Source organism: Sparus aurata, chromosome 17, assembly GCF_900880675.1.
Source record: "Sparus aurata chromosome 17, fSpaAur1.1, whole genome shotgun sequence".
NCBI lineage: Eukaryota > Metazoa > Chordata > Actinopteri > Spariformes > Sparidae > Sparus > Sparus aurata.
The window spans coordinates 30,673,675-30,684,605 of NC_044203.1; the positions used below are offsets into that span (position 1 = coordinate 30,673,675).

A 10,931-nucleotide genomic window follows, 5' to 3' on the forward strand; every position below is an offset into this window, starting at 1 on the left:
TGCAATCTACTGGTTTTATTTCTCCATCAGGAGCTTCTGACTCGCCGCTTTCCTGGGAAAAATACAGCGACGACAAAGTCCAATTTCAGCATGGGAGTGTTTGACGAGGGGGAGGAAGTTTTCTAGCTAAGAAGGCCCCTAAAAACACTTTCAAACGGCTCGCACACGCTCTGCAGTTTACACACAGCTTCTGTTTTTCCAGCCTTCATCAGTTTTCCTCCACTTCCTGCACACAGACGTACAGGACTGCTCACGTCCTGGCTAATTTTCAGATAACAGGGCAAAGCAGCAATGATTCATTTGTATAATTTAAGCATTAATCTTTCATTTGACAAACCACCAGAGTCACTTACTCAGGAACACATTAGCTGTCCTTGAGCGAGCGTCTGTGCTTGCTTTGTACCCGATCAGCAGCTTTAATTCTAAAGCAGTCTTTCACCGTGTTATCTCTGCTATTCAAGACCATTGTTCACACATGTGCATTAATCATTAATAAAAAAACGACCGTCACCATATCTCTGTTCAGTTGCCCGAGAGCCTGCTATGCTTTAAAGGATATCAACTTCAAATAATTCTTCCTTCTGTTCAATTCTACTCGTGTAAAAACTGAACGAACTGTGATGTCAAAAGAATCGCTGCTTTGCGAGCCTTTGTTTTGCATATTACGCCAATTATTCATGACACGATCACAGCAGCCTTCAGTCTCATGTAAGTCCATTTCATAATCGCTCACAATGTGCAGGAAGTGTGGAATAAATATTGCCGGGACGAGCGGCGCGATGTGTTGTCTTTGATGAGAGACTTCTCCTTCCTGGGTGGGTCTACACAGATAGAAACCGTGACGGAGGAAGGATCAGAGGGCTGACTCACTGCTTCAATCGGCAATATGAGGAAGCGGCCGTCCCGAGGGGGAACTGAGGAAGCTGTAGAAGGGACAGAATACCAGGCTGAATAATCCTCGAACCAACTGTGGGTGTGATTCAGTGGTGAACAACCTCACCTCTGGAGCAACATCTGTCTCTACCAGCATGCTCCACTTGACTCAAAAAAGTAAAAAAAAAAATACGGAGTGAAAGTGTCCAATTTACATCAGCACTTAAGTACAACTCTGAAGTACTTGCACTTCAGTCAAATATTTTAATTTTATGCTACTTTATACTACTACTGCGCCACAGCTCGGTGATAAAATACAGCACTTTCCACTCCACTACATTTATTGGTTTGAAAGCATTTAGTTGAACATTTGTTTTGGTTGTCTGAAGGTGACGTGTTGCGTTAAAAGGAGGAGATCTTTGTCATACTCCTGCGTCGTGAGAATATATTTATCACTGGATTATATTTTGTATCATTCACTAGAATGTGCACTGGTTAGATTGAGAGAAAACAGCAATGTTTACCTTTTAAACTTCACCGAAATAAATGTATAAAGAAGCAGAACATGTAAATACTAATTAGATCAAACTCGATCGACCCCTTAACGAGGAAATTCACTTGTTAGAGAGGGAAAGAGACGCAAAACAAGACCAAGCAAGCCGAAACTAGAGCGGGAGATAAGTAATGTAAAACTCAAACAGACTATACACTCCATTCACCAGTGATGTATAAAGTACCCAAGTAAAGATATTAAACGTTAGACTTTAATTTCAGTAAAAGTGTTAAAGTAAGGGTCGACTAACGTGGAATTCTAAGGGCCGATAACGATTATTAGAAATCAAGGGGACTGAAAAGCGATATTTGGAGCTGACAACTTTTTATATTTCTGAGATTTTTGGACTGTTTTTTTAATATTAATTTCTAATAAGATAAATATTAATACCTAAATACTGACTAAAGTTTTAAAATAAACACAGTACAGCGAGTACACTGTACATCTGCCTTGAAAATGTAATTAAGTGGAAGTGTGAGGGCGAAGAAAATGTAAATTCACAAGTGAGGTAACAAGTACCTCAGAGTCATACTTGTGTACAGTATGAATAAACGTACTTAGAATAAATTATGATGCCTGCAATCTTCAAAGTAACTATTAAACAAAGTTATCCAAATAAATGTAGAAGAGAAAAAGTAGAAGTGAAAGTGTGAGGTAGAAGAAAACGTAAATACCCAAATACATCCTAACAGGTACAGTACTTGAGTAAATGTACTTAGTTACATGTGGTCAGATCATGTGACCGAGGAGGACACACATGGTGTAATATAAATAATGTATAATAGTGTAAAAGTATTAATAACAGCACAGAGACACTGGATCACAGAGGATAGTTGCATCATGTAAATATGAAGGATTTCCTAATGTATATGTTTTCTTTAAATAAGGATATGAATACATGTAAAGTATAAGTACTTAAGTAAATCTACTCAGTTACTCAGCACCACTCTCTCCTCTCCCCATGAATGATGCTGCGGCGGCCTCACTGCGCCTCTCTGGCGCCCCCTGTCTGCCTGCGGTCTGTTTGTCAAGTCACTCACGGGCACAGAGAGGAAACGACGCGCCCTCCACCGGCCGACGGACTGAATGGAAAACGTGTGCGTGATATTTCTCCACCTGGGTCACCGGGTTCGCTCACGCAGCCTCTCCACTCTGACAGAAACGCAACACGGAGCAGACGACTAAACACTATCAAACTGCGACACCGACAGTGTGGCGCTCTCACCTTCTTCTCTGCTGAAGGAGACAAGCTTCTTTTTTTTCTTCTTCTTCTTCTCGTCCTGCAGTCGTTTAAAACATGTCCCCCTTTTCTTTCCGCGGTCACTGTTGACCTTTGGAAAAGTCGACAGTCCAGTTAATCATGATGTGATCCACTGGGCTGCTTTTTTCTTTGAACACATCGGTGAAGGAGAACTCCTCCGAGCCGAGCCGAGCCAGCAGCCAGCAGCCGACAGCCACCTGCAAATCAACACACTTGATTAAGCTGCCAATCTCTGCTAATTACAATGCAGCCTATAGGCGCCACCTGGCGACCATCATTAACGCTTTGGTCGGTGCTGGGTTTATTTTTTGAGCCGGGGAGGATTCAGGTGAGGTTTACAGAGAGATAGATAGAAGTAATCTCAAGGCGACAGAAATCTGAACACATTAGTCACAGCTCACAGGTCAGATACCTGTTATCATCAATGCACTTTAGATGAATGCACAAACAGGGGTATTCATTTCACCGGGGACCCCCTGCAGAGCCCTCAGGGGCCCCCTCCGTGGACCCCACTTTGGCAGTGATTGATACAACTGACCCGAGCCGGGTTTCACATGAATTGATAATTTAATTAAACCGGCGGCCAGGAAGCCTCATACAACCGTTCCTCAAGGCGACCACACCAGCACGCCCGCCGCTATCGAGCCGTACAGATGGCCCGGGCAGAATAGTGCAGTCGCTTCTAATTCACCGTGATCCCAAACTCATTCTCAACACAAACAAAAAGCAGAAATTAAAAACAACCTAAGGGTGCTGCTGGAGACGGGATGCTTATGTAACAGCTGAACATGAATTTTACATGACCTATGTTACCGAGCTGTAGATTGTTTGTTTACATTGGTAATGTTCATAAATGATGGAACAGGGCTGTGGGTCACTTGGAGGCATCTCGATCTCTGAGAAAGAAATCAGGCCCGAGCATGTACACATGCTGTGACTGCAGCCAACTGTGGCACTAAAACTGTCGCTTCAGGGCGGTGTTGGTCTGTCAGCTGTAACCCTGCACAAGCCGGCTAACATCGATGTACATAGTTTGACTTCAAAATGTCCCACAAGTCCACAAAAACCCTTTAACCCCTTTGAACTCTGCAAAAGAAATGAACCACCAGTGCCTGTATTGGTATTTTTTGCTTACTGTGTCATGTCATTTCTTCAAATATCTTCAGATGATCGTATCTCTGAAATCTGTACAGCCTCAGCTTAAACTGTGTGTCAATAAAGCCAACAGACAAATTATCACAAATTATATCAACACATATTAATACACAAAACACGTTGATCCAGTTGATTTCTTAATGTAGAAACATGAACAATAGATTTCCTTTTTTTTAACTGTGTACATGTTTTAAATTGTGAGAGTACAAAGGACGTTTTGATAGTTTCACCTGCACTAGAAACACAGTATTCCCCTGAGTAGAGGGTATTTTTTTGTTTATTGTGGTGTTATTTCTTGAACTATATTCACATGCTCAATGTGCCCACAACTACAAAATAAACCTTTTATCAATACTACATAATACACTCCGTCTCTCTCTGCCAGCTATCGCCCTGCCTCTCTGCTCCCACCACTCACTCACTGGTGCCATCTGGTTTTGCAACGTATGTCAGGTAGAGTGATGACATCATCGCGCACAAACAACATGACAAAGGAAAAGACGGAAAGAATGAACGCTGTAGTTATCATGGTTTTTATCCTAGATCAACGTAGACATTATCATGTTAACAACAACCTCCCACGGTCGCTAGGGGGCCGCCCACGGGAGTTTTTATAGATAAAAGGGGACATCTGATGCTTTTTAAAAAAAAATCTTTTAAGGTTCTTGTGCATGTAAAAGGTCTTGAAAGTTAAAAAGGTTAAAGCAGACCACCAACAGAAGCTCCTCTCTCCCACAGAAAGCACTGCTCCTGAAACGCCTCGTCCGTAGATCCCCCCCCTTTAATGCCGTGACGTTGTGACATCACACTATGTCACCATGTCACACATGAGCATAATTTATGCACAGCAGCTAGTTTGGCACATAAGAATTGATTCAGCACAGCTGCTCTGTTGCTGTCAGCTGTGCTGGGTCAGGCGTGTGTGAGCTAACCAATCAGAGCAGACAGGGTTTTCAGGAGGAGGAGCCTTAAAGAGACAGGAGCTAAAACAGAGCGTTTCAGACAGAGAGGGAACACAGAGCTGCAGCAAAATAAAATAAAAATAAAATCATGAATCTGAAATGAGTTTAATATGTCTGCTTTAAAAAACAGCTTCCAGGGCTGGTTTGTCTACAAAAAACGACCCTAATTTCAAAATACTAGAGTAAAAAAGTGTCAAATTAAAAATCTAAAGTACTATCAGCAAAGTATCCAAAGCTAAAGTACTTATATGTACTATATATGTGTATTTAGCTAGAGTGGCCCTTTGAGTGTGATGTTAACATACATTGTCATATTATAGTTCAGCATTTAACCGTAGCCATGTTAGAGATGATGTAGCCAATTTTATCCATTTGTTAATTTGAATGAATCATAGTTGTGTGTATTCAAAGGGGTTATCAGGGAAAGGATAAATGCTGGAGGCAATGTGCTAAATAATAAATGTCTTATCATTTTCATATTTTCTGGGCTTTTTCCTTTTCACTCATTCCTTCCTTCTTTTTTTTTATATTGTTATGAGATTGCTAAAAAGACATGATTAAGATTCGGGGGACAGAAGTTCTCTTTTGTCTGATCAAAATCAAACAAAGTCACGGCTCAGGATTAAAATGTTACTACAAGAAAGCCATCACACGAAAACACTGAATGGCCTTTTTCATGTTCATATCAAACCGACGGAAAATATCAACGAAATTTAAGTTGACTTCATCAGGATGATTTAGTACAGCACCCAGCATTAGTGCTGCTATCTAAGAGTCCTGGGTACATGGATTAAAAACTAATAATTTAACAATTTAAACACAAGAAATAGCCAGTACAGCATGTTCATCATGTGCAACATTTCTATTTTATTTTTTTTTGTTTTGCCAGGAATATTCCTATGAGACTCAGAGTCTGGCCGGGACTGCAGCATAAAAAAGTTTAACATAAATCCAAGAACGACCAGTGTTCAGTAACACGACATGTCCATTCAGTGGTCAAACAGCTTTTATTCTTATATCTTATATCAAATAATCAGGATTAATGTGCCTCTGTAACTCACACCATGTGTCAATTTCCATTTGAAAGCCTGCCCAGTTTATTCGAGACGGATACAGGATGCTCTTCAATGCAGCATTTCTTGATAGTTTATTAACCTTATTGTCCAGAATGCTTCACCATAAAACCATTAAAAACAATCCGAGAGAGACTTAGTTTGTCTTAATATACCGATTGAACAGGTTTCTAATAAACCTTCAGTTAAAATACTACCAAAATAATAAAACAATGGTTCTTATTTAATAAAATAGTCAGACATATTTAATATCTTTCTCAACAAACTATTAGCTGTCAACTAGAGGCCTAAAGGTTTGAGATGTGAGGTTGTGACCGGAGGGTTCAAATCCCTAGACCGGCAGGATAAAGTGAAAGGCAGCGCTCGCCCCTGCCTCGTCTACCACCACTGAGGTGCCCTTGAGCAAGGCCCTTAGCCCCCGACTGCTTCAGCGGCCGGCGGATCAGACTGTGGGATTACTGAGCTGCTTCCAAGTGTGAATGTGATCAGGGTTGCTGAGAGAGCCTGACTTCTCAGACTTGTCATTGAATTCTTCCTGAATAAATAAAGCTTATACATAAATAAACCAATAAATGTGCTCAACAAAATACACAATATTTTCCTCCGAAATGTAGTGGAGACGAAGTGAGAAGAAAACATCTAATGCAAATACAGAATCATACTTCTTCTACATATACTTACACAGAAATAGAGTAATTGTACTCTTTGCTATAATATATAAATACTCGTGTAAAGCAGATTTGTCTGAAATTACTCGTACTTTACAAGCGCTTGTGTAAATCTACTTTATTACATTCCATCGCTGATGAGACGTGTCTGAACATTACATTAATGGTCTTCGCAGCTCATCTATTTTACATTTCATCCTTGACATCTTTTTTTTCTTTCTCCTGTTAAACAGGTTTTTTTTTTTTTCTCCATATTTTTTCCCTCACTCGACTCGAGGGTCTGGGGACGGAGGATGCCGCTCGTCGTACAGATTGTAAAGCCCACTGAGGCAAGGTCATTGTGATTGTTGGCCATATAAATGAAATCTATTTGATTTGACTTGACGTATACAAGTCCTAAAGTGCATTAGAGCATCATCGTGTTCTAAACAGGCCAGCGTAATGCAGTGACATCATTTCCTTAACCTAAACGTGACCCAACCAGTAAAGTGTGATTCTGATCGTGTGACTTAATCCCTTTGGCAGATTAAGAACTGCAACCTTTCATTGTTTACAGTGACGGCTGCATCTGAATGAGCCCTGTCCGCCAATACCTTCAGTCAAAAAAAAAAAAAAAGAAAAAGTAGATGCCAAGAAGAAAGTGAAGCAGGAAGTTCAAAGCTCTCTGTGACGTGTGTGAGATCACCACCGTACGGGAAGGAAGCAGTGAGGTGAGCCTTACTCATCACTAGGCGTGTCACCGCATCAATGTGATTAGAGAGAGACGGGCTGAGGGTGGGGGGTGAGACAGGGAGGGGAGGGGGGGTGCTGGGTGAGGAGAGAGATGACCTAATACCCGTAAAAAGCAATGAAGTCATACTACCTGACTCATATTCCCAGCTGACACCAGCTCTCCCAATCAAAACATCCCAGTGCATCTGTGTGTGTGTGTTTGTTGTTAACAAGGGTGAGGTGAGAGTGTGTGTGTGTGTGTGTGCGTGCATGTGAGAAGAGACTGCAGTGGCGTCTGTGTTTGTGTGTGCGGTCACGCACCGTTTTAAAGGTGCAATATGTAGAAATATTAATCAGAAGAGAGAGATCTTCATTGACTGATTATTTTTATGCCTAAACAAAAAAAAATAAATAAACAAGCTCTCTTGGTTTTTGTGCCTTAATAAACAAACTGACTCTGAGAGCTGCTTGTTTATTCAGTTATGGAAAAAATAAATATTTCTGGGTTTGCATCATTGATATTGCAAATGTAAAGATTCTGGGTTTGAGTTTCCTCCTCAAATATACGCAGTGTCCCTTTAAAGATGGAAAAGGTGCCGACGTGTTCGTCACACCAAACGATTTGCTGTCGACGCATCCACAAAAATCTGATCAACAATGACTTTGATAACTTATTAATTAATTTATCAAGCATGTGAGTCACACTCTCTCTGGTTCCAGAATCTGAAACGTGAAGATTTTACACGCACATTACGCATTTTTACACATCATTTGAAATCAAATATCTTTGAGTTCTGGACTGTTAGATGGACCAAAAACAAGCCAAAACTGTGATTCACTGTTTATCCACATTTTATAGACTAAACAAGTAAGACAAAACCTGAAAGATCAATACATACTGAAAACAATCACTGTTAAAGGACTAAATAAGAGCCAAAGTTTGGGCTAAGGTAACACTTTTAGCTCCATTAGTCATTTTCTGCGGGTCACACTGCTCACTCACAGCATTGTAAAAAGTGCATTAGCATACCTAACAATAGTGACTCTAATGTGGGATGAAAACCTAGATTTAAATTGAATTACTTTCCAGCCTCTGTGTCAAGTCTTGTCTTATATTACTCAAAGAGGGAGCGGTTTTTCGAAAAACTTTTGAGCTTCACTTTTTGTTAATAAAAGTGGAGCTCAGTCGGGTGTTTTTTTTTGCTGACTTACCCCAAACGATGGAGCAAAGTTTGGGATGAAAAGGCCTCATTATCCGGATCCTCGCACGACGCTCGACCTGCCGAATTGAACTAAACAAACTGATGATTCTACGCGAGGTGGAAGAAACACTCAGCTGCTTTAACGATGATGAGGTCGCCGCATTTTGATTGTACTCCACCACGACCTCTCCAGCTCCCTCCCTCCCTCCCTCCCTCTCTCTCTCTCTCTCTCTCTTTCTGTTTCCCGTTGTTTGCTTTATTTGTGTTTGTTTTATTGTGTCATCATCATGTGCAGTCTGTCTGTAAGTGGCTGTGCTGCTCTCCCCTGAAAAAAGTGAGGGAAAAAAAAACCAATACATAACAACAAACGCAAAAAAAGCAAACAAATAAACAAATAAAACGAAAAACATATACATACAGGAGGGAAAACCCCCTCAGACAACGTGGTGTCTACATTTAGTGTTTGATTCGTTCAGCTGATCGACTTCAGGGCTCTCGTCAGCGTCTGAGCACAAGATGTGGTATCATTTGCATGTGGTCTTACATCATCCCTGAGAGCCCGTTCACTATGGCATCAGCACGTGGTGCTTAGCCAACATCCCTTTGTGCTCGCAGAAGCCTCATTCAAGTGACAGCGGGGCACCAGAAAAGTCTTGAAAAGGACATCTGGCCGTGGAAGTCAAAGGGATGTCCTTTAGGGATTCTCAGACGTGTCTTTACAGCCTATTAAGCCTGTCCACTTTGAAAGAGAGATGCTGTCCGTAGGTGAGAGCAATATTTGCATGAGCTCTCGGACAAAGACGCTGGTATGTGTCTCTGCGGCACACTAAACCACAGCGTCTCCCTAAAGATGCCAGTCAGCCTTTCATCAGGGCAAAAAAAAAGAGAAAAAGCTCCACTGTGACGACCAGATGGTCAAGATCATTGAGTTTTTTTTTTTTTTGTGCGCAAGTAACATGACCTCAGCACTCTGGGTTTCACAAGTATCCTGTAGCTAACACACTCGCACACACATGCACGGAGAGAAACCAGACGTGACAATTGTAGCCCACAGCCACAGGCAGCGAGGTCTGAATGAAAACCAGACCTGCTGTGGTCCATTCAGAGCCGGAGCAGGTTTTAGTTCGGGGTCACGAAGGTCATGTGGTACCGCGGCATCACCAATCAGACTTCCAACAGGCCACACCGCACAGCCAGACAGAGAGGGGTGTGTTGAATGGGGGGGAAACACTATCCCAGATCCATGCTTTTTATTGATTGGGGCTCTGGACTCCCGGCGGACCCCTTTAATGGAGCCAGACGACCTCTCGGACACACTGGCACACTCGCCGCACCGTTGAGAGGCCGGCCCTTGTGTGGTGCTCGTCCCCATCCCGTCCGCGCTCTCCACCCAATCCTCTGGCCTCACCGCTGGGTGGGGTGGGGGGGGATTGGGGGCAGACCCCCCTGGGCCCACCCTCTGGTCCTTCATGCATCACGCAATCCTGCTCTCTTCCTGCTGCTGTTTTTTTTTTTTTTTATCCATGTTATTGGGTGGAGTGGGGATGTTTTAATCCCGGACTCATACCAGGAGTCGCCCTGCGAGCTCTCATCTGCAACACACCCTCGGGGAACGAGCCCCTTCCTGATTGGCACCCAGAGAGCGCGTCTAGACTCTGATTATGCATGTAAATACACCTGCTGTAGCTCGCTGGTACCGTTTCATCACAACATTTATACTGCATTCTATTTTCAGACGTGCCGTTTTGGAAAATTTGCGATTATATTGTTGCTCCTTTTTACATGTTATTAAAAGGCAGGAGGCGTTCTCACTAGAAAATGCTAAAATATTCATGCCGAATCTCTCTAAGAGTCACATGCCACGCTCGGTCTGTCATATAAACCCAAAATCCAGGACTGTGTGCGTGTTTATGTTGTCATTCTTACAGTCATTGCACTCACGGCGCGGCAACAACAAAAAAAAGCACAAAAAAAAACAAAAAAACACCAAATATGATGGAGAGCGATAAATTGAATTTAATGGATGGGGTTGAAATGCACAAGTAATCTACAGAGTGAATTCAACACCTCCCCTGGGAACGCGGGGCACACACACCGAGACGTTTCACTGAAATTCAATCCATCAATTCATATAGAAACACCAAGTTCAGTAAACACGTGTGTGTGCGTGTGTGTCTGTGTGTGTGTGTGTGAAGATGTCTTTATTTTCTGCCGGGGTGGAGAAATAATGTGGACGGTGGAGCGGCGGAGCATCCACTGTTGTCTCAGAGTAAACATCCCCCAGAGTTTGCCTTGTCATTCAGTTATAGCCTTACGCAACACATACTCACTGTACATCCCACCATGCATATGCACAGATGGTAATGACAGGCTCGGCTGGAGTTAGACTGACACTTTGAGGAAGCTGGAAACAAGCTCGGCACTGCGAGGCAATCCATAACACCAGGAACCTAGTGTGTTACCTCGTGGCTTT

At 42.4% G+C, this 10,931-nt stretch overlaps 1 protein-coding gene across 3 annotated transcripts in view; it reads right to left on the reverse strand.

The window, feature by feature from the left end:
* Positions 1-2,884, reverse strand: part of lmna (lamin A) — a 44,070-nt gene extending 41,186 nt beyond the window's left edge. For all 3 annotated transcript variants that reach the window (XM_030393098.1, XM_030393096.1, XM_030393095.1), the window contains exon 1: positions 2,652-2,884. The gene's annotated coding sequence lies outside the window, so the exon portion shown is untranslated. The remainder of the gene's footprint in view (positions 1-2,651) is intronic.
* Positions 2,885-10,931: the final 8,047 nt, after the last annotated feature.